The 22,730-nt window shown below is 44.6% G+C and overlaps 1 long non-coding RNA gene and 1 other non-coding gene across 3 annotated transcripts in view; one reads left to right on the top strand and one right to left on the bottom strand.

Annotated features, from left to right (window-relative positions):
• The window catches only part of LOC132649351 (uncharacterized), a 133,268-nt gene that overhangs the window by 45,141 nt on the left and 65,397 nt on the right, over positions 1-22,730 (top strand). The window contains exon 3 of one of the 2 annotated variants that reach the window (XR_009587776.1): positions 14,951-15,386. The exons of the other annotated variant lie outside the window; for it this stretch is intronic. This is a non-coding gene — a long non-coding RNA (uncharacterized LOC132649351). Of the gene's footprint in view, positions 1-14,950; positions 15,387-22,730 lie in introns of those variants that run through there. 2 annotated transcript variants of the gene reach the window in all.
• LOC132649407 (U6 spliceosomal RNA) lies at positions 13,866-13,972 on the bottom strand. The gene has a single exon (XR_009587841.1). It is a non-coding gene; the product is annotated as a U6 spliceosomal RNA (small nuclear RNA).

Raw genomic sequence — 22,730 nt, 5'->3', positions numbered from 1 at the left:
TGAAGAGTGCACAGCTGACCACGACTGTTGGTGACAATTCTCACTCAGTAACATGTGGAGCACCCTCCAGTGCTCCAAAAGCCAGCCAATTAGGAGGGAGCTTCCAGCGTGGTCCCATCCTTGTTTATTTCTCCATGTCTTCTATCCGAAGCATGTGGGGTCTTCGTCAATACGGTCTGTCTTAACTTAGGGTTTCTATTGTGAAGAGACACTATGATCATGGTAACTCCTATAAAGGAAAGCATTTAGTTGGGGCTGGCTTACAGTTCAGAAGTTTAGCCCATGATCATCATGGGGGCCTGTAGGCAGACATGGTGCTGAAGAGAGAGAGGAGAATTCTACATCCACAGACAGCGGGAAGAGACTGTGAGCCGCTGGGCCTGGATTGAGCCCACTGCCCAGTGACACACTTCCTTCAACAAGGCCTCACCTACTTCCTGTGAGACTCTGGGAGATATTTTTATTCAGACCACCACAAGACTACCACTGTCTGGTTCTAACCAAGGTTAGTGTAAATATCCTCTATTCTTTATGAGACTTTGGGGAGTCTCCGAGCCACTACTCATAGAGATGTGACTTATGCTTGCTGGTGGGATTTTTACTCAACTCTCTCATAAATAGCTTCTTCCATTTATGGAGGGTGTCTTCATTTAAAATTATTGACTGTTGTCTTTATTGTTTTTATAGATATTTTTACAAATCTGTAAGGGACTCAAGTATATCCAGGTGTTCCTGTTTCATTTCTGTTGCTAAAATACCCTGACGAAAAGCAAAAAGCAATGCAGGGAAGGCAAGGGTTTATCTGGCTAACAATCCCAGCACAGTCCTTCAAATTGATGACCTCAAGGCACAGACTTAGTGTGTCATGTCTGGTGTCAAGTGGATCCTTGCTTGCGAGTGTTCGTTCCTCTTACAAGGCTCAGGGCCCAGCCTAGGGAATGATGCAGTGTTGAAGGACTCTGCTGTTTGAGGTTGTAGTCCTCCCAGTCTGGTTAGCCATTCTGAGCTCCGCGTTAGGTGCAGACTCCCTCTCCCCAGCAGGACCTCCTGATCTCTGCCTGACTTCATCTGGAGAGTGTCTCTAGATAAAGATTCCCCTAGCCACACTTGATCTCTGGCCTCTGACACGGCTCCCTGCCAGCTCTCCCCTCCCTGTGCCTATATGATAATTAGGTACTGTGTTCCTGTTCCTATGATAGGAGCGTGCTGTTTAATGCAAATCAAGCATCCTTGACGTGCCTAGTTTAAACCAGTTATCTTGGGATCCCACCAACCGCTCCCCAAGGTTAGGGGTACAGCCTTTGTTCTCCTGGATTAAAGTTGAACTATCTTCTGAAGTGGTTCCTGGAGTGGTTATTATCTGTCTTCTCACGGCCTTCAAATTCCTGCGTCTCACCTTCTGTTCCTCCTGCCTTCATGGGCGGGTGGCCAACAGCCCCCCCAGGGAGGAGGAGAACCACAATGCAGAAGGGGAAGTGGCATGTGAGGCTAGGATAAATGGTCCTCTACACACACACACACACACACACACACACACACACACACACACACGAGGCACCATTTGGATGGGGTGTGGGTGAGGGGCCAGCTAGAGGGCCTGAGATCACTTCCCAGTAACTGCTCTGGAGATAAGTCACCCACTCCCTCCAGAGACGTGCTGGTCCCTCAGGATGAAGGTCCCATCTGCCAACACTGCTACACAGACACTGCAGAGGGGCTTCATCTGCGAGGGAAGTGGTGAGACATCACGCAGAGAGCTGGTCTCAGAAGGCCCTGCTCCCCCTCGCTCAGGCTGCTGTGCTCAGTCTTGTGGTTCTCCTCTTGATTTTTAGGGGGAGCCCTGTCCCACTGAGCATTGCTAGCAGCAAGGGTGGCCATCTGACCAGGAGTTCTCAGATGAGGCCTGGGTAATCCCAGGCCAGGCCTGGGGTTAGAGCTGTGGTCCTCAACCTTCCTAATGCTGCAGCCCTCTAATACTGCAGCATATTGTGGTGACCCCAACCATAGAATTATTACAGTTACATCACAACTAATTTCTCTACTGTTACAAACCGTAATGTAAATATCTGATATGCAAGATATCTGATACGTGAACCCCCGTCCAGCCATGATTCCCAGGTCGAGGATCTCCGGGTTAGAGGCTCACTATGAAGAATCCTCCTTGCTAAGCTGTGGGGTGCCAGTGGAGTTCCTGCTTGCCCCAGCCCGGGGAAGTTCTGCCCAAGAAGAAAATCCAGCAGGTTGGAGAGAGAAGAGATGAGGAAATGACTAAATGATCTCCTGCAGGGCCTGGACCTGTCAGGCCTCAGAGCCAGTTACTCCAGGCTTAATGTGCCCGGACTGTGTGTGTGTGTGTGTGTGTGTGTGTGTGTGTGTTGCTGAGAGAATGGCTGCACTCCGACACCGAGTGGAAGCGGTGTGGGATGCTAAGTGTGCTCCTTGCACACTCAGTGCTTAGCTGCTTGGGGACCTCTGTCTTCTCACACTTGGACCGGGAAACTGCCTTTTCCCCCTTATTACTGCCAGAACCTAACAGCAGCCAGCGCAGCCAGCGTCATTAGGGCTTGGCGTCTCTCAAAGTGGCTTGTGCTTTTTAATTGGCTGCCTGGAGTGCTTGTTAAGAAATCAGTAGGGAAGAGTGCTGGGCTTGACTAGCTATGTCTGTCATGGGGACCCTACACAAAGAGGGCAGATTCCTGTGCATCCGTAGGAAGAGTGCTGGGCTTGATAAGCTGTATCTACGGTGCTGACTATATGTGTAAGGATGGCAGATTCCCGTGCTACCTGTAGCCTCCCCATGGGTGTGAATCAATCTTCCCCGATGTTATCTGTGCCAGTGTTTTCAACAGAAGGGAGTCTTACTGATTTTCCAAAACTGATTTCCCGAATCAGTGCCACTTATCAGCCCAACTGTAAAATTAGAGATGGAAAGGTCTGTATCCACAGGTGACCGAGGAGCTTGGAGTAGAGGGAGATCTGCAAGGCGTGTGGACCAGAGGCCATGTCTTGCCTCCAGCACCTTCATGGGCAGTCATTCCCTTCACCTGGCACCTGCATGTGAGTCGGAGGCCCAGGCTGTCCTACAGGGGGCTGTCCTGCAGGGGGCTGGCCTGCTGACTGAGCCAGGTGCGCTGGTGCCTTGTCCCCGTGTTTGTGTCCCTGTGAGATGTCATTCTTGTCAACTCTTAATCATTCCCCAGGGCCTGCACCCATGTCCTCTTTCCCTGGTACATTAAAAGACCCATGCTGCCTCCTCACCTAAAGAATAAAATCTAGATAGAGATATGTCTTTGTCGCCTCACTTCAGAGTTAATCCAGTTGGCCAAGGGGCCATGACTCAGGAGGGCAGGCTCACATTAATCCGTGCTAAAGAGATGGAGGAATAATTTATCCTTTCAGTAAGATAACCCTTCCTGGGATTCCTACCCATAATGTACTTGCTTAGAGAACAGCACACAGCTCCCTAAGTATGCCTGACTTCTCAAATCATTCAGAAAAATTGTAACTTTTCCTTTTCTTCTTTTTATCTCCTTTCTGTGCATATTCCCTAACACTTCAGAGTTCATCCTTTTATCTAAGCCTCCCTCCCCACCATGTGGTTGCTTGCCACAGGTGACCTCAGTGCTGGCCTACCTCAGACAGAACACATTTTCTCCATCTTCCTCCTCAGGGAAACTGTTCAGATGTTCTGGGGTTTTCTTCTAAATCCCAATAAAATTGCCCTTGAGAGTCCTTTTACGTTTATTCTTGAAATTTTATCAATGAAACTAAGAACCCCAAGTGGAGACGCTGATTTCCTAACAAATGGTGACCACAAAGAGACTCCCCAAAATTTCCATACCTTCTGGGATAGAGCAGTTTAGAGCCTTCACATGGATAAGCTAGGCTGTCCTGGGTCTGGGGCCCCTCTAGGCTGTGTGTTCTGTTCTGATTTGGTCACGCCCTAGCATCTGGCACATGACTTGGTATAGCACAGGTGTTCAGCCAGTGTTTACTGAATGGAAAAGCTAATGATTCCTTTACAGAGATACAAGGCAGCCAGCTGAGGGACCAAAGGAGAGGGTAGACTGCCTATAGGACTTTCCTATAGGACTTCCCTGACTGTTTGGTCCCTGCTGGGAGGTAGCCCTCTTTCTAGACCAGCCTTCTCCTCTGATGGCTGTGCTTTCACAGCCAAGGACAAGGACATCGCAGTCAAAGAGAGGCAGTGTTTACATGCTAAAGCCTGTTTTTCTCTGCACTGCCTGAAGATTGGACTGGATGTGCTAAATGCATAATGAATCTGCTAAACTCTTTAATGCACTTGCAATTCTTATTGATTTTCTTGATGATTACATATAATTTGCTCAACTGATTTGGCTGTGTGACTTGAAAAGCATTTGAGGGAAAAAAATCTCTGTAATTTGTCACTCTGGACTTTAAAGTGAATGCAGAAAGACATATCAAGGGAACATTCCTGGTTGTGACCTGTGTAGGGTTTTTTGGTATTTTTTACGGATGGCACATATTCAATGAGACATTTTTTTACTGAGTTCCATTCATGTGCCAGACGTTACAGGAGAAAGGAGAAGAGGTGTGTGCTTCTAGCCTTGGGATTCCAGAGCCTCAGAATAGGGGAGGGGGCTGGGGGAAGGGTGGCGAGTAGGCAAGGCACCCACAGAGAATGAGGACAGGGAGCAGTTGAACTGTCTCCCTGGGAGATGCTACCTTTGCCCACTGCTCATCTTGCTCAGATCCTGAGTGTCCCTTCCTCTTCAGTGTCAGACATGTTGAATCAGAGTGTCACTTCAACAGAGACTGTGCTGTCTTCACGGGGGTGTAGGTGGCGTGCTTTGAATATGAAACGTCCCCCAGAGGCTCATGTGTTTGAACAGTCGGTCCCCAGCTGGTGGCTCTATTTATGGAGTCTTTAGGAGGTGGGGCCTCCATAGAGGTGGTGGGTCACTGTGTGGCCTGGTCTCACTTCCTGTTCACGCTCTGCTTCCTTAGATGTGGCTGTCATGTGATCTCCCACCTCCTGCCCACGCCACCATGCTTTCCTGGCTTGCTGTCACATGTTTACTGTGGTAGATTACATCCCCGTGGAACTGTGAGCCCAAATAAACCTTCTGTCCTTAAGTTGCTTTTGTCAGGGTATTTGCTTCCAGCAACAGAAAAAGAAGCTGGGACAGATGGTGACCTTGGAGCTGGTTCTGAGCGGAGCTCTCCAGGCGAGTCAGTCACAGGAGCAGGAGCCAGCTGCTGTCCTCACATCCTGCCTTCCTCAGGGGTGGTGCCAGCCTTCCTTCCAGACCTCCAGGCCCCAAAGGGTCCAGGTGGAGCCAGGCATGCTCCCTTCCCCCACCCACGAGTCTTCACCTCTACAAATCCCTGTGTGTTGTGGTGTCTTCCAAGGACAACAGGTTACCAAGCTTAACAGACCTCATCTGGTGCTTGCCTTCTGGAATCTCAGCCCAAAGTCTTGAGATCCTTGAAGCAGAAGGGTTTGTTGAGCTGTTGCTAATACCTCCAAGAAAAGAATTAGGTACTGGGTCAAGTTCTGGCCAAGTCCAGTAAGAAGGCTAAAGAGACGGAAGGCTAGAGAAGGGCCCACTGTATTTAGAGTTTCTAGAATAAAGACCTGTGTTTCTCATGCGCTGGCAGAAGTGGGGGCCATGGCTATTCTGGATTGGAGGGAGATGAGCAGGGAAGTGCCTGCTGAGTTAGGGCTGCTTGTAGTTGAGTTGATGTTTTAGCTCACATCCGGGAATCTCAGGTGGCCTTTTGTTCTCTTTGGTTCTCAGGATAACTTTTTCTCCTTCCCTCCATCCCCATCACCCTTGTAGCTAAATTTAGAACACCTTAGACTTTCTGTTTCATCAAGGCCACTCAGTAGATGAAGTTAGTTTCATAGTTCAGAGCCCCAAAGTGAAACATTATTTAGTGGGGTGGGAGGACAGTCTCTCCTCGACCAATGCTTCCCTGGAAAGCCTGGACCCATGCCCATTCGCCAGTCAAGACCTGTGTACACATCAAAAACATGGATTTCCTGTCCCCATGGGTGCCCTGTTCCCAGCTGCTTCTCCATTTCAGCAAAAAGCATTCCCATTCATCTTTCTGGTTAAGCACATTGTCACCTGCCTTTTTTATTTTATTTATTTTAGTTCATTTTTTCTCTCTCTACTTGACTGCTATGTTTTGAATATAGTTTGTCTCCTCTGAAAATCGTGCTGGAGTTTTGGCCCCATGGTGAGACATTAAAAAGGTAGACACGAAATCCAACTATTATGCTAGAGGTGGTCTTTAGAGATGACGAAAATTAGGAAAGCCCGTCTTGAGGCCGCCTCAGGATTAGATCCTGGCATCTTTTTAAGGAGAACAGCCAGATAGCATATACATACTATCTCAAGCCCTGCAATGCTTTGTGCTTTGGGACTGTGATGGCTATTTTTTCATTGTCAATGTGACTACACCTGGAATTAACTAAAACCCAAGTGGCTGGGCACACCTGTGAGGAATTTTCCTTAATTAAATTATTGGAAGTAGCAAGACCCATGTTTAATCTGGATATCTTGAGGTGGGCAGATACACAGCTAATAAAGGGTATGCAAGAAGGAAGCTGCTTGTTCCTGATCCCTCCGGCAGGGTTATTCCTTCACTGGCACTAGAACCTAGTTCTTCAGGATTTTTTCCTAAAGACCAGCTGAGTCATCCAGCCTTGTGGAATGAACAACCATTGGATACTTGGACTTTCCATTGGCATACAGCTATTGTTGGGCTAGCTGGTCCAGTCTGTAAGCCATTCTTATAAATTTCATATTTTCATTCTATCAGTTCTGCTTCCCTAAAAAGCCCTGATTAACACAGGGATGATGCACAAAAGAAGGTCATCACCACTGTACCCGGTGACCTTAGACCTCCAGAACCATGAAGCATAATGAGCAGGATATTTTTGTTCCTTGTCAACTTGACACAAAGCTTAAAGTCATCTGAGAGAAATGAACCTCAATTGAGAAAATGCCACCACAAGACCAACCTGTAGGCAAGACTGTAACATTTCTTAATTAATGATTGATGTGAGAGAGCCCAGCTTTTGGTGGTTTGAATAGGAATGGTCCCCCAAAGGATCATATATTTGATTCTTAGTCACTAGGGAGTGATACTATTTGAAAGGATCAGAAGGATTAGGAGATGTGGCCTTGTTGGAGTCTCTCTCTTGGCTTGCCGATCAGGATGTAGTTCTTGGCTAATTGACCTCCATTCACATTGTATTAAGGTGTGTCTGTGTGTTGGATTGTTAACTGCTGAACTGGCACTAAGATAAATACTGACAGATTCTGGTATTGTCCCTGCTACTGAGGAATCTCTCATCTATGTTGTGTAAAAATTAGTCCCCAATTATCTCTGATTGGTTAATAAAGAAGCTGAAGAGCCTATGTGTTACTGAAAATAAAAGATGGGTGTTGGACTAAATAATATTATTTATAAATTGTCCTATGACTATCTAATCGGTATTATTTAACCTGCTATCACAATATCACAGACAGCTGTTAAATTTTATAATTGCCTTATTTACCTTTGACTGGGCACATATTTCACCTAGGCTGTCTCAATAACCTCACCATCTACTTCCCAGCCCTATCTTATGCCATCCAAACTAACCATTCTTGTCTGGGCTACCTTCCATCCATAAACCCAAGATACTTGCTTATATTTTTTTTATCTTGGTGTTTTCTCCATCCACACTCCCCTTCCGAGCCCACATGGTTTCTTCTCCAGGCTAACCCATCATAGCACCCTCCTTCCTCCTCTTGTGTTTTTCTTGAACCCAAAGCCCTGCAAATCTTAGTCACACCTACCCTATTCTGCCCTGCCCAGGTTTTAGACCTTTAATCAATCAATCATCAATCAATCAGGTTAATTAAATGTCTTAGGTACATTTACAGAGTAAGGATAGGTTTATTTAGGCATAACTAGATATTGAGAGCTAGTAATTAGCATCAAAATTCAAACATCAGACCAACCCCCAACACCTATGACTGAGCAGAAGAAATAGTAGGTAAAACTTCTGTTCCCAGTCTGGAGGTACCAGACAGCAAGAGAGAGGGGGAAAGAAGGAGGAGGAGGAGGTTACCACGGAGGAGTTGCCTGTGGGGACAAGCATGGAGCAGAGGCAGCCAGGATGAGACTAGAGGACAGGTAACAGGGCATATGACTGGGAAGTAGGCCAGGCCAGCATAGACAGGTTAGAACAGATCAATATCTGCCCAGTTATAATGCTTGAAGCTTATCAATATATGTAACAGGTCTCTGTCATTTTTTGAGAGCTAGAGCAGGCATATAAAAACCCATCAATTCAACAGCTAATGCCACCATGCTCTCTGTCATTAGGAAAATGGACTACACCTCTGAAAATCTAAGCAAGCCCCAATTAAAAGTTTTCTCAATGAGAGTTGCCTTGGTCATGGTGTCTCTTCACAGTACTAGAACACTGCGACACGGCCCAGTGTGCGTGTAAAGGCACCTAATGACAGGAGTGCAGGATCTCTACATATCTAAGAGTTGAGAAGCTGAATTCTTGGGCCTAGGACGTGTCCACTCACTAGGTAAGGCCCAGAATATGCAAGAGTTGCTCCAGAGCAAATGGGGCTTGCTGAAGGAGTGCGGATGACGGAATGCTGCTGTGGTGATGTGTCTTCTGTGGTGGAGGCCTAAGTGAGAGGATGAGCGAGAGCAGGAGTTCAGGCAAGAGAGTAGCACAGAGGGATGCCATGGTGAGAGAGTAGAGGATCAGAGCCTCCGAAGGTCAAGTTTGGGGTTGGAATTTGCTTTCTGGGTGACCTTCAACATGCACATCTTTTTCTGCCTCATTCCCAATCTTAAGAGCACATGAAAGGTTTCCCTCAGAGAGCTGGATAACTTGGCAGTCCTTGGCCCAGCATTACAGCGCCACACATGGTAACGACTCTGGTAATTCCTTGTTTTAATAGACTCCATTGTAGGAGAATCATTGATTCAGAAAGCTTTTGGAGAGGGGAAGAAAGCAGTCGTACGTATCATTTGCAGGAAATAGCTGAATGTTTAATTGTGAGCCACATCTCCTCTAAAGGAGTGCTGCAGACATGGTCAGCAGAAGGGCACAGACCTGGAGGTTCTGTGTTGTTACGAGGTGTTGGCAGGGTCTGCTAGATGATGGTGTCCAGACCCAGTGACTTCTTGGGCTTGCCCTCTCTGTGCCTCTGTTCCCTATTAACTCTCCAGTCTTTGGAGCTCAAAAACACATTTCCCCCCATCATCACACAGGAAAAACCAAAGCAAACCAAACCAAAACAAAAAAACCCAACCCTCATTTGCATTCAAAGGAATCACCCATAGTTCATCATTGCCCCTGACGATAGCTCCTTTACCATTTTCTTCCATCCTTCTTTCCTGTGTCAGGCTTCACTGCCTCTGGGATCAGCCTGTAATTTCCATTCTGTAGCCTCTTCTCCTCTGGGTGATTACCACTCTCCCCATGTAATTACCAGCCTCCCTAAATAGAATTTTAATGACCGTAAGACATTTCATTGTGTGTCTGGGATTGTTGTATTTAATCATTTGCTATTTTTTGAACCTTCGGTGGTTTCCAAGTTGTCACTAGGGGTTGATCACTTATCAGTGACTCATTTTCCATGGAAACTCATTTCATTTGTCTGATAACATCATGAGGAAACAATCTTGGATGCAGAGATGCTGGACCAGGGGTGAGGACCTGTCTTGGGCTCTTCAAAAAGGTGTGTCATCATGACAGCCCTGTAGATAATTGTCAGGCCTGTTGGGAATGATGCATTCATGTAGCTGTACCTGAAGAAGCATGAACAAGTACAGAAATGCCTGTGCACACTGCAGCAGCTGTGTGACTGGGAAAATCCGGCCTTTGTCCCTAGTGAAACAACCCTTCAAGATCTGCCATCCCCAGAGTGCTGTCAGAGGAATCCAAGGAGGCTTATGTGACTGCTATGATAGCTTCCACTGAGACACCAGACTAAAGCTTAGCTTCCCTCTGAGGTCGGACAAAGCTGTGAGCTGAAAGCCTTCCCTGAGGTGTGGCATGGCCCCATGCCTCTTTCTCCTTAGGCACCACTCCGCATTTCCTTTCTGCCTTTCCTGGCTCCTCAAACACCTCTCAGGGCTGCAAGAGAACATATGGGATGTGAGAACCAACAGCTGAAGGTTTCATCTTTTTATATATGTTTTCTTGTGTGAAAATTAGTCCGTATCCAGGAATGCTCACAGTGTGTGTGGCTCAGTTAAGCAGCTTGGTGAACAAGATTCCACAGAGCATCCTGGGTACCAGTGGCCAGTGTGTCAGAAGCCTCTCTGGTCCTTCTGATAGTGTAGCTCTCTGCATCTCACTAAAGAGAGGGAGCGCCTGGTGCTCTTGTTCACGTTTTCATTATGATGCCCCAGAACAATGTAGCTCAGCATGGCATGGCATGGCTTGGGAGTCTCTACAAATGAACTCAAGGGCATGTATCATCTTGCCTTTGACTTCCTTAGCTCCAAAACATGTGCCTAGTATTCATCCATTGTCCTGTAACATTTTCAATATATCTCATTATACTATTTTTAAAGACTGAGCTTTATTAGAACACGGCCATGGCTCCTCCTCCTCCTCCTCTTCTGAGAAGTAAGCTATTATTTCCATGTTTCTCAAGTTAAGCTGGCTGAGTTGGTTGCTTTGAGGGGATTAGTCAGAGAGCAAATCTCACAGCCTCGTGTGACCCCTCTTAGTCTTCCTTGGATTCAGCCTTTCCTGGGGCCTCAGGAACTGTTGGAACAGCAGTGGGGGTGGCGGCCTAGGGTGTAAGTGGATCAGCTTTGACCTTTTCAGCAAATGGGAAGGTATCCTCAGTCTCTACAGACAAGCCTAGACCAGCTTGTGCCCACTGATGGTAGAGCCTGGCACTGAGACAAGAGTCTGGTAGCCAGTCCATAGACAGTGAGGGTATCTCAGACACCCTCCGGGCACCGAGGGTGCAGAGTTTGCTCTGTGGTGTCATGCACCTCCAGGCTGTAGGTGCTATCACCGCCTAACACCTGCTGGGCAATCAGCCCAAATGAGAAGAGGGAGATGCTCAGCATATTTCATAGTGTGGCTTCCATGGCTCCCACTCTGTCTTCACCAGAATTTCAGCGGTGCCCCTGGAGATTTTAGTGGTGACCTCTGCCTGACTTCAGCAGTTTCTCCAGAGCAGGGAGTTTACAGATGCCTCTGGATAGCCGCGCACATCCTAGGGTTCTTTCTCTCTGGCACCATAACCTCCCCTCACAGGAACACGCCAACCTGCTGATCTGCTTGGAATCCACATTGTTTGCTCCCGCAGTGAAGCAGACAATCATCTAAAAGCTGGCATGATCTTAAGGTGGACTTCCAGGTCCCCCTGCCTTCCCTGGACATCATGGCGGTGTGTCAGGGCTGCCACACGCTGTTTCAAGACAATGTCACTCTAATGAAGACGCCCGGGAAGAGATCTTTTTAAAATTTTCCCCTCCTTATCCTTTCCTGACGGTGAAAGTGAGTAATTGCAGTAGGGCTTGTAGGACCCACAACCCTTGAGCAAACCTGTTCCTCTGTGTGATTAAGTCCACATCTGAGGACTTAATCAGTGGCAGATCAAGGAATTCAGGGAGGAAAGCCATCTGTGCTGAACACAGAATTCCTTCCCTTACCATTATCTCCTGAACAATGCACGATAAAGCACTCGCACAGCATTTGCATTGCATTAAGTATCCTAAATCATGCAGAGATGACTCAGAGCCTACAGCAGGAAGTACACAGCGATATACAAACAAGCTGGCATTTCATATAAGGGACTTGCGTCCTCCAATCTGCCATCTGCTGGGGATCTGGGGAGAGTGCCCATGCCAGTGACAACTGTACATGCTCTTGGGTTCTGTTAGTTTGTTGAAGCATGCATTCCACAGCTGATGGGCAGATGAGCTGCTCTCCAGTTTGAAGGTTACCCCAATTCCTCCAGTACCTGTCAGTGCCTTTCTCTGGTATAGCTGCTCACGATTTTCCTGTGGTGTACTCGAGGCAGGAGATTCAGAGGTTCACAGCCACGGAATCCATTTATATTCTCCATGCCATGGGCTCTTGATGCCCCACATCTTCCTAGCACCCACGTGTGGCCAGACATTTACAGACTTGTGAAGTGACTGAGAAATAGAATCTCACTTTCATTTACTCTCTACTAAGTAATGATGGTGAATGTTTTGTGCATTGGTGGATTGGTTTTTGTTTGTTTGTTGGAGTGCTTGCTTTTCTTCTGTGAGTTTCTTGTTACTTTTGCAGTCTTCATTTAGCTCTCTATTCTGTGAATGTTTGCAAGAATTCAAGTGGAGTCATGTATGTCAAACCCTAATTAAAAAAAAATACTCAAAGAAACAACTTAGGAAGCCGGGATTTCACAGAGAAACACCTGGCAATAAGGACAAGGACTAGTGACACAGCCAGTACTGTACAGAAGCCACTACAGCCTGACAGAGAAGACACTTCTGCAAGAACAGGTGTCCAGCAGCTGCCTGCCCGGGGACTGCCGTCACCTGCAGGTGACCCACTCGGCTGAGGATGGCCACTTTGCGTGACTCTTTGCTGGACCCCTTTACAACCATTGCTCTGTAGATATGGCCTCCTGAATTTCCCCGGCATGTGCCTCCCTGGGTCAGTTCCAGAGACTATCCAGCTGTTACTCTGGATGACAGCCTTTCTCTGCTGATTTATAGGACTCCTCTGCCATTTCCTGCTCACACTGTTCCATAAGGACCCCCCACCTTTGAGTACTCGCTCCACTTTGCCACTGATCATTTTCACTTAGCAGTTTTGGTTCTTAATCAAATCAACTCTTTCCCCTGTAGTTTGTGCCTTTTACATTTTTAAAAATTGAAAACAGATTTTTCTTTTCTCTTTTCTTTTAACTTTTTATTGATTCTTTGTGAATTTCACATCATGCACCCCAATAACACTTACCTTACCACCCCTCCATGTCTGCCCTCCACCCTTGCAACCTCCCTGCCCCCCAAAGAAAACCAAAAGATAAAAATAGATAAATAAATAAATAAAAATATAAAACCCATCTTTTGCCCACACAGCTTCACTTGCAAATGTTCGTCATTGGTCTGGTTCGAGGTCTCTGGCTTCTGTGACACCATTGCTATTGGACCTCACTGGGGCTCTCCTCAGATAGCCTGTTGTTGCCATGGAGATCCTGCAGCTTTGGTGCTTCACGCGCTCCAGGAGTTCATCCATGGGGTAGATGTTGGGGTGGGCCAACTCAAAGCCCTGGATCTGGGCCTGGGTGCCAACTCTTCCACGGTCATATCACCAGGGCCAGCTCTCCAGCCCTGCCCAGCAGGGGGGTGGGGCCAGGTCTGTGCAACTAATGGACAACGTCACCCCAGGTGTGTGACCCCAGACCATGAATGTGAGCATAACTTTGGGTGGTAACAATGGCCACAGCCACCTATACACACCTCTGCTGCCGCAGGGCCATGAACCTAGACACGGTCCTTGATAGCAGCACGGGCTGGGACCTGACCATGGCCTCAGTTGTCAGTGGGGGCTACTCACACCTGGCTGCTTCTCATTACCCTGGACTCTCCAGTTCTGCCTCTCTTCATTGTGCACAAACCATTCTGCTTCTCCTTCTCTCCCATCTCTCTACCACATACTTGCTCATCTTAGTGGTGCCCAGGCCTCTGAGTGCCCTCTGCCCTACCCACGCTGCATGGCAGCTGGCTGAGATTTGAAAATAGAGCTTTTTCTCATACACTATATTCTGGTTAAGGTTTCCCCTCTTCCAGCTCCTCACACTTTTCCATTCTTAAAAAAACCTTTTCTAGCTAAAAATACAAAATGCTCCATGAATTTGCATGACATCCTCTCCCAAGGCAGAGGCTCATCCTCTCTGCATCATTCTGGTTTTACTGTCTGTGCTGCTGAAGCAAGCACGTTTTCTTTCTGTCGCTTTTCCAGAAAGCACTTTCTTATCTGGACATTAAAGAGGATCTTCCTCTAATGTCTTCTAAAGCATTCCCTGCTGGAGTCTGGGGACAGTACATTCATTTCTTGGGCAGTCTGTGAGGGCAGCTTCATGCTCTCTGCTGAGACTGAGAAACTGAGAGAAGATAGTGAGTTCCTCAAGGTTCACATCTGAGAATGACGAAAGGGAGTGAGATCTATGTCCACAGTAGCCCAGAACTTGCCTCTCACTACTCCCATAGCCGCAAATGTGCTTCTTCTGGACAGAATGGGAGGAATGCACAGGTCACTTCTATCCTCCAGCAGAGGGCAGCACATCTCAGAGAAGGACTTGGGTTCTGGTCCCTTTCTAGAGTCAGAGTGCAACTTCCTACCTGTGCCTTCAGGGGGCTTGTGGTTGGGCGGGGAACCACTGTGGGTTCTTGTCATCTCATTACTGGGATAGCAGGCCACTCCAGCTTCCTGCCCATATGGCTCTGGGCATATGGGTGCAGCATCCCCCAGGGCAGGTGGTGTGGTCTCTATTTGCTCATGGAGTAGGAAGGTGGCCCTTCCAGAGAAGTTTGAATCCTTTAGCCTGGCGTTCCGGGCATGGAGAGCTCCCAGCAGGATGTTGGACAAACTCCTAAAAGTGGTTTGCAGAGAAGATCCACTCTTGAGTGACCAACAGGGCCTTGGCTCTGATGTATGGGCTCCAGGCTGGTTTTCCACAGCTCCACCAGGACAGAGAAGTGACCATATAGCTGGGAAGGTAGCTCTTACTTGACATCAAAGGGCTTAGGACTTGTGCTGACCATCCTCAAGCAGCCAGCCCAGTGGTGGGTTATCTCTGGTCACGGGACCTAAAGCTAGCATTTCCTCTGGTACGCCTTTTCCCTAAGCCACAAACTTCCTCTGTGCCAACTTGGATACTTCATGTTATAAAGAAAGCCTCCATTTGTCTTACAGGCCTCAGTTCACCAGCTCCTCACAAATGGTCCTCGAGCTGTCATGACAGGAGAAGATATCCTAAGGAGACATTTGCTGTCTCCCTGGCACCCCCACCCCGACCCCAGCTATCAGGCTACTCATACAACGCAACTGGAGGAACTGGAATTGCCCAGGCATCTTGTGATGGGGAAGGGAATAGGGAGACTGCCTCTCAGAAAGAGTCCACGCAGCTCTCACACCTTGTCAGAGGGGCTTGCAGGACTGATACAGCCATGGAGATCCTGCAGCTTTGGTGCTTCACGCGCCATGGGCCAGCAGTCAGTGGGACCACACCTTGACTGAAGCTGCTTAGCTGTGCATACCCGTGACCTTTGCTTAAAGTGAAATTTCGTGTCAGGACCCTGGAAGACAAACCTGGGGCTCAGCAAAACTCTGCCCACTTCCTAATGTGGCCACGTGAGTAAGTTTTCTTTCTCTGCTTTTGAGTGTTTGGTCTTTTTAACTGGCCTAGCGTGGGAAGGTGGCTGAGCCGATGCTGCCAGGGAGGCCATGGCAGTCTAACAACCCTAGCAACCATCCCAGGGAAAACAGCACATCTGGGGGGTCATCCACTAACAACAAGTTGACCCCAGGTAGAGAGAAAAGGGCAAATGGTCTCCACAGCTGCAGTGACTTTTCTTCCTCCACCCCCAGCTTGCCGTCAGCCTTTCATCTTTAATTAGTGAACAGGAATGAGCTCTGGGACTCCTCAAAGGCTGGTGCACCTGGAGTTCTGAGCCATCCGGGTTCTGTTGGATAGTTTGGGCCACTGAGCCATTTGTATGACAGGGAGGAAATTCAGGATTTAGATTTCTGCTAAGGGCGGACATGTGCCATATGACAAGGAAGGCTGGAGTGTGTTTGTCTTTGGTGCGTTTCTGAGCCCTGGGTTCTGTTGAACCATTCAGCACACAGAGAAACCAGGTGCTCAAGAGAACTTGACCATAATTGGTGTAACCATGGAGAACAGTCAGCGTGGATTATCTTGGCATCTTCTAGGGAGAGTTCTAAGTGACCAGTCTTTGGTAAACTCATGGTGATTTACCCAAAAGTGTACTTTGCATTAACATAATTATGTTTTGTGTCATTTTATGTCTAAAGCAACATGTGGGCAAAGTTTATCTGTCCTTGGAGGGGGGAAAAAAGAACTTATAGGATTTGCAGGATTGGATAGCTCTTGCAAATCCTGTTAATGGGATTTTTTTCTTCAGGAATATTTTCAATACACGAGTGACAAATGTGGGATGTGAAACACATGAAATGATAGCTGTGTGCACAGACATCTGTGCTGTGTTCTTCTCATGCTGGGAACTCAAAAGATGTAGTCCCTTCAAACCTCCAGGACTAGGGCAAGCTGAGTCTGCAATAGGAAAGGGGCGACGCTGTTACATCTTACCCAAAAGATAGGTAACTGATGTCTTTCATGTAAAGGGTGATTACACTGTTAAAATGCTCAGAAAACATATAAACTGATTTTTTACTAGGCAGATTTAAAGTATCTCTTGCTCTATAGGTATTTTTGCTTGGTTTCTGGGCTCTGCTCAATACAAAATGCACATATATTTTGTTGATGTGAAGATGGGCTAATTTCATTATTGGGTAGCAAAGTTGTGCTAAGATTAATTCTAACAATAAGATAGTGCATTGCTAAGAGAAATACATTTTGTTTTAAATAATGGTACAAGAATGGATAATTTAATATCTGAGTTTGTGTACATTGTAAAGTTATCCATGTTGTATGTTTTATTAAGTTGTTTATGTTTTTGACTGTTTTTTGCCACCCAGGAAACCATGTCCAAGCAAAGTCAGAGTTAATTTCCATATCTGCTTTTTAAAAATTTATTCATTTTACATCTCTATCATATCCCCCTCCCTCTTCTCCCCTATCTTAGTCCTCTAGTCCTCAGATAGGGGGTGTCCTCCTCCCCTATCAACTGACCCCAAACTAACAAGTCTCTTTAGGACTGCCTGCATCCTCTTCCTCTGTGACCTGGCAAGGCTGCCTTACCCAGGGGGAAGCAATCTAAGAGCAGTAAACAGAGTTCATGTCAGAGACAGCCCTGGTCATCATACCAGGTGACCCACATGGAGACTGAGCCTCCTATCAGCTATATCTGAGCAGGAGGCTTGAGTCCTCTCCATGCATGGTACTTGGTTGGTGCATCAGTCTCTGCCGGCCCCCCTCTCCTGGGCCCAAATTTGTTGGCTGTGTTGCTCTTCTTGTGGCTCTCCTGTCCTCTTCAGGTCCTTCTATCCCTGAACCCCACTCTTCCATAAGACTCCCTGCACTCTGTCCAAAGCTTGGTAGTGAGTCTCAGCATCTGCTTCAATCCTCTGCTGGGTGGAGTTTTTTGGAGGACATCTATGGAAGACTCCTGTCTTGTTCCTTCCCTTCCATCATATCCGGTGTCTATTCTGTTTGCTCTTCTGAATGACAATTAAGCATCCCACGTAGGGTCCTCCTTGATACTTAGCTTCTTTAGATCTGTGGGTTGTAGTATGCTTATAATCTGTATTGTATGCCTAATATATGCTTATAAGTGAGTACATACCATGTGTGTCTTTCTGGGTCTGGGTTACCTCATGCAGGATGATGTTTTCCAGATTCATCCATTTGCCTGCAAATTTCATGATGTCCTTGTTTTTAATAGCTGAATAATATTCCATTGTGTAGATGTACCAGTTTCTTTATTAATTCTTTTGTTGAGGGACATCTGGGTTGTTTCCAGTTCCTGTCTATTACGAATAAACATAGCTGAGCAAATATCCTTGTTGTATGTTGGAACGTTTTTGTTTTGTTTTGTTTTGTGTGTGTGTGTATGCACAGGAATGGTATGGCTGAGTCTTAAAACAGAGCTGTTCCCAATTTTCTAAGAAAGTGCCAGATTGATTTCCAAAGTAGTTGTATAAGTTTGTATTCCTACCAGCAATGAAGGAGTGTTCCCCTTTCTCCACAGCTTCACCAGAATGTGCTGTCACTTGAGTTTTTGATCTTAGCCATTCTGATAGGTGTAAGATGAAATCTCAAAGTCATTTTGATTTGTGTTTCCCTGATGACTAAGAATGTTAAACATTTCTTTAAGTGTTTCTCCACCATTTAATATTTCTTTGTTGAGAATTCTCTGTTCAGCTCTGTACCCCATTTTTCAATTGGATTATTTGGTTTGTTGGTGTTTAATTTTTTGAGTTCTTTATGTATTCTAGATATTATTAGCTCTCTGTTGGCTGTAGGATTGGTGAAGATCCTTTTTCTGTCTGTAGGCTGTTATTTTGTTCTATTGACAGTATCCATTGCTTTACAGAAGCTTTTCAGTTTCATTTACTAATTTCTGAATTGTTGATCTTAGAATCTGAGCTATTGATATTCTATCCAGGAAGTTGTCTCCTGTGCCAGTGAGTTCAAAGCTCTTCCCCACTTTTTTTTTCTGACAAGTTTAGTGTGTCTGGCTTTATGTTGAGGTCTTTGATCCACTTGGGCTTTAGTTTTGTGCAGGATGATAAATATGGATCTATTTGTATGTTTCTACTTGTAGAAATCCGATTAGACCAGCACCATTTGTTGAAGATACTATCCTTTTAAATTTTTTTCCAATGTATAGGTTTGGCTCCTTTGTCAAAAATCAACTGTCCATGGGTGTGTGGGCTTATTTCTGGGTCTTTAATTCTATTCCATTGATCCACCAGCCTGTTTCTATGCCAGGACCATGAAATTTTTGTTAATGTTGCTCTACAATACAGCTTGAGATCAGGGATGGAGATACCTCTAGTATGGAGAGCTGCTTGTTTGTCAGGCTGCTTTCTCAGCCAAAAACGTATTTTCACCCTGGCCTTCACCTGGAGACAGGGATAAGCAGGATGTTTTGCCAAGTTCACTTCCTTTTGTTTATGTGAGGATCACACAGACAGGTGGTCAAAGTAAGCAAGTTTGACCTCTCAATGGACCCCTTCATTGTATGAGGTGCACTTTGCTCTGACAATATAAACCAGGTGTGACAGTTTCAACTGGCAGTCTTCTCAAACTGATCTTGTGTGTATTGTGTTATTTTTTTAAAATTTCTTTCAATCCTCACTACCCACTCAGGAACTGTTTGACTCTGCCAGTGGCCTTTTGCAATTACTGTTTTCTTGTATAGTACAGCTTGAGATCAGGGCTGGAGATTTAGATCTTCTAAAAGGATTGTTTAGCTATTCTGAGGTTTTTGTTTTTCAATATGAAGTTGAGAATTGTTCTTTCAAGGTCTGTAAAGAATTGTGACAGTAATTTGATGGAAATTGCATTGGATCTGTAGATTGCTTCTGATAAGATGGGCATTTTTACTATGTTGATCCTACCGAGCCATCTTCTGATAGCTTCTTTAATTTCTTTCTTCAGTGACTTGAAGTGTTGTTCATACAAGTCTTTAGCTTGCGTGGTTAGTGTTACCCCAAGATACTTTGTTTTTTTTGTGGCTGTTGTGATGGGTGTTGTTTTCCTAATTTCTTTCTCAGCTCATTTGTCTTTTGTATTCAGGAGGGCTACTGATTATTTTGAGTTAATGTTGTATCCAGCTACTTTGCTGAAGGTGTTCTCTGAAAGAATTTTTCAGAACATTTATGTATACTATCACATCATCTGTAAATAGTGATACTTTGACTTCTTCCTTTCCAGTTTGTCTGTTCTTGATCTCCTTTAGTTGTCTTATTTTCCAGTTAGGACTTCAAGTAATATTGAAAAGATAAGGAGTGAGCCTTGTCTTGTCCCTGATTTCAGTGGGTTTGATTTAAGTTTCTCTATGTTTAGGTTGATGTTGGCTATAGGCTTTCTGTATATTGCTTTTACTCTGTTAGGTATATGCCTTGTATCCCTGATCTCTCCAAAACTTTTAACATGAATAGGTATTGGATTTTGTCAGATGCTTTTTTAGCATCTAAGGACATGATCATGTGTGTGTGTGTGTGTGTGTGTGTGTGTGTGTTTTGTCTTTTTTTTCTTTCAGTTTGTTTATATGGTGGATAACATTGATGGATTTCTATATATTGAAACACTCCCGTAAGCCTGGGATGAAGCCTACTTGATCATGTGAATTTTTGATGTGTTCTTTAATTCAGCTTGCAAGTATTTATTGAGTATTTTTGTGTCAATGTTCATAAGAGACATTGGTCTGAAATTCTCTTTCTTTGTTGGGTCTTTGTGTTTTAGGTATCAAGGTGATTGTGGCCTAATAGAATGAGTTTGGTAACGTACCTTCCATTTCTATTTTGTGGAATAATTTGAAGAGTATTGGTATTAACTCTTATTTGAAGACCTAGTAGAATTCTGCACTGAAATCAACTGGCCTTGGGCTTTTTGTTGTTGTTGTTGGGAGACTATTGATGACTGCTTCTATTTCCTTAGGGAATATAAGATTATTTAATTTATTTACCTGACCTTCATTCAACTTTCGTAAATGGAATCTATCAAGAAAATTGTCCATTTCATTTAGATTTTCAAATGTTGTGTTGTATAGGTTTTTAAAGTAAGACCTAAAGATTCTTCAGATTTCTGCAGTGTCTGTTGTTATGTCTCCCTTTTAATTTCTGATTTTATTGATTTATAGTGTATCTCTGCCTTTTAGTTAGTTTGGCTGAGCATTTCTCTATCTTGTTGATTTTCTCAAAGAACCAGCTCTTTTATTTAGTTGGTTCTTTAAATTGTTCTTTTTGTTTCTAATTTTTTTCAGCCCTGAATTGATTATTTCCAGCCATCTACTTCTCTTGGGTATATCTGTTTCTTTTTTTTTTTTTTTCTAGGGCTTTCAGGTGTGCCATTAATTTGCTTGTATGAGATGTCTCCAATCTCTCTATGAAGGCACTTAGTGCTATGAACTTCCCTCTTAGGACTTCTTTCATGGTGTCCCATAAATAGGGGTATGTTGTACCTTCATTTTCATTGAAATTTAGGAAGTTCTTAATTTCTTTCTTTATTGCTTCCCTGACCCAGTGGTCACTGAGTAAGGGAATTGTTTAGTTTCCATGTGCATGTATTTTTTTGTTATTTCTGTTATTTTTGAGGTCCATCTTTAGCCCAGGGTGATCTGATAGGATACACAATATTATTTCAAAATTTTTTGCATCTTTCGAGGCTTGCTTTGTGATCTACTATATGGTCAGTTTTGGAGAAGGTTTAATGAGGTGCTGAGAAGGTATATATTCTTTTGTGTTTGGGTCAAAAGTTCTACAGATGTCTGTTAGGTCCATTTAATTCATGACATCTGTTAGTGCCATTGTTTCTCAATTTTGTTTCTCTTTCAATTACCTGTCCTTTGGTGAGAGTGGGGTGTCAAAGTCTCCCACTATTAATGTCCTACACATTAATTGATGTATGGTTTAAGCCTTATTAATGTGTTTTTTGTTTTTGTTGTTGTTGGTGGTGCCTTTGTATTTGGGGCATAGATGTTCAGAACTGAGATCTCAATTTTCCTGTGATGAGTATGCAGTGTCCTTCTTCATCTCTTTTGATGAATTTTGGTTAAAAATCTAGTTTATTAAATATTAGAATGGTTATTCCAGTTTGCTTCTTGCGTCTGTTTGTTTGGAAAACCTTCTTCCAGCCCTTTACTCTCAGGTAATGTCTATCTTTGTGGCTGAGGTGTGTTTCTTGTATGCAGCAGAATGTTGGGTCCTATTTACACATCTATTCTGTTAGTCTGTGTCTTTTTATTGGAGAGTTGAGTTCACTGATGTTGAGAGAAATTAATGACCAGTGATTGTTAGTTCCTTTTATTTTGATATTGGTTGTGTAGTGTTTTTGTGTGCTTGTCTACTTTTGGTTTTGCTGTAGCGAAGTGATATATATCATGTTTTTTTATTTGTTTTGTTTTGTAGTTAACCTCTTTGGGTGAGAGTTTTCCTTCTAGTAACTTCTGTAGGGGGTAGGTTTGTGCACTTAGCTTGCATCTTTTAATTTTTCTTCTTTGTTTTCTACATTTAAATTTTGATTATTATGTGCTGGGAGGATTTTCTTTTCTGGTCTAATCTATTTAGTGTTCTGTAGGTCTCTTGTATCCTTCTAGGCATCTCTTTCTTTAGATTGGGGAAATGTTTTTTTCTGTGATTTTCTTGAAAATATTTTCTGGGCCTTAGAGCTGCGAATCTTCTCTTTCCTCTATTCCTATTATATATAGGCTTTATCTTTTCTTCTTGTCCTTGATTTTTTTTTTTTTTGATGTTTTGAGTCAGGAATTTTTAGATTTAACATTTTCTTTGATGGATGCATCAGTTTCTTCCATTGTATCTTCTACACCTGAGAGTCTTTCCTCCCTCTCTAGTATTCTGTTGAAGATGCTTACCTCAGTAGTTTCTGTTTCCTTTTCTAAGTTCTCTCTCTCCAGGATTTCCTCAGTTTGTGCTTTCTTTAATGTTTCCATTTCTATCTTCAGATCTGGAATCATTTTATTGATTTCCTTCATTTTTTTTTGTGTTTCTCTGCATCCCATTTGTTCAATTCCTTCACCTGTTTGTGTTTTCCGAGTGATTCATTCATTTCCTCTCTACAGGCCTCTCAAAAAGCTTTACTGTATCTTCCTGTATTCCTTTTTGGAATTCATTTGTTTCCTCCATTATCATCTTTATAAGTTTAAATTTAAGGTCATTTTCTTGTGTTTCAGTTGTGTTAGGGTATCCAGGGCTACTTGGTTTGGGATAACTGGGTTCTAGAGTTGCCATATTGCTCTGGCTTTTGTTGACTGTGTTTTTAATGCTGGTCTTTAGCCATTTGATTGTCTCTGGTGTTGGCTGGTAG

The sequence above is a fragment of the Meriones unguiculatus genome, chromosome 19 (genome assembly GCF_030254825.1).
Source record: "Meriones unguiculatus strain TT.TT164.6M chromosome 19, Bangor_MerUng_6.1, whole genome shotgun sequence".
In the NCBI taxonomy this organism is placed as follows: Eukaryota; Metazoa; Chordata; class Mammalia; order Rodentia; family Muridae; genus Meriones; species Meriones unguiculatus.
Note: the sequence above shows the minus strand (reverse complement) of the source record. Positions and strands in the feature narration are given on the sequence as shown.